This window comes from Oncorhynchus masou, unplaced genomic scaffold, assembly GCF_036934945.1.
Source record: "Oncorhynchus masou masou isolate Uvic2021 unplaced genomic scaffold, UVic_Omas_1.1 unplaced_scaffold_3842, whole genome shotgun sequence".
NCBI classification, from domain to species: domain Eukaryota; kingdom Metazoa; phylum Chordata; class Actinopteri; order Salmoniformes; family Salmonidae; genus Oncorhynchus; species Oncorhynchus masou.
This window is the reverse complement of record NW_027010244.1, coordinates 1-1,134: the sequence shown is the minus strand read 5'-3', so window position 1 is coordinate 1,134 and position 1,134 is coordinate 1. Positions and strand designations below refer to the sequence as shown.

Sequence of the window (1,134 nt, the reverse complement as noted above, 5' to 3'; positions counted from 1 at the left end):
AAGATAATAAGAAGCCATAAGAAGATAAAAGACTCATCTATGTATCTGTGCCAATATAGTGTCCGTGACAGCATGGGCAGCGCCATTGAGGCTATCTTCATATTAAAGTAGTAACATTTCTTCTTCACAATTGTCTGAGCCCTTCTGATGACCCGATTGGACATGACTTCAACAGGGTCACCAGTAGGGCTCAGCCAATGAAGTTGGTAGTCTATTAACCTGAACTGAGGTGCACCGGTCCATGGCCCCTGACATGAATGGATAAAAGCGGTGAGGGCGGAGCACCCTTCTAAAATTGAAAAACAGCTGATTCAGATTAACAAATCTGGATGATTATTTGAATCAGCTTTGTAGGGCTAGGGGAATAAAAAGAAAATGTGCAGCCCTTTGGGGTTCAGGTGACTGAGTGTGGGAAGCCTTTGTCATAGGGTAAAAGTTGCATACCCCTGGGCTGTAGGCTGCACACTTTGGGTCAAATATCAGGTTCTGTAGCTGTGTATTTTATCAGATCAAATCTGTTCTACAATGATTATTTTCCTTAGCTCAGGGTAAGTAGTAAGCAGGCCTAGGAGAGTCTTATGCGATGCAACCATTTGTTGTGTTCTTCCTCCTTTTAATCAATCATAATTTGTCAAATGCCTTACAGGTTGTTTTGCCTATTGATGGCAGCTGTGGGCATACAAGCACAACAGACACCTTCTATAAGTATGCACCTTGCAAATTTAAGCACTAAGTGTTTGACAAGATTTTTTTTGAATTTTTTTTAACCAACCTTTCCTATTCCAGATGACCTCAACGCTGAATGCCTTGGTAACGTTATTCGTTTGAGTGTCGCTCCTCTTTTTGAAGAGGTTGATGCTGTCTTCAGTGAGTTTGCCTCTTATGATTCTCTTTCTCTCCTTTCATAATTCATGGCTTGATATTGCTTGTCAACTATTGTGTTCACACCATCTCCATCCCTTCCAGATGACACACAAATCATAAACCTGACGCCTGGCCTTGCTACTCAGTGTGGATTCAGCTTTAAATTTGACCCCATGGGGAATGCCATGTTTTTTGCTTCTCTTCAAAACTGCTTTTCCCAAAACATGGTAACCCTAAGAACTGGAGTGTTTGCTTGTACTTCAAATGGAC

General features: G+C 41.6%; 1 long non-coding RNA gene across 1 annotated transcript; it reads left to right on the top strand.

The window, feature by feature from the left end:
• The first annotated feature begins 644 nt into the window (after window positions 1-644).
• Window positions 645-1,086, top strand: LOC135534704 (uncharacterized). Its single transcript, XR_010454730.1, has 3 exons — window positions 645-705; window positions 787-867; window positions 967-1,086. It is a non-coding gene; the product is annotated as an uncharacterized LOC135534704 (long non-coding RNA).
• Window positions 1,087-1,134: the final 48 nt, after the last annotated feature.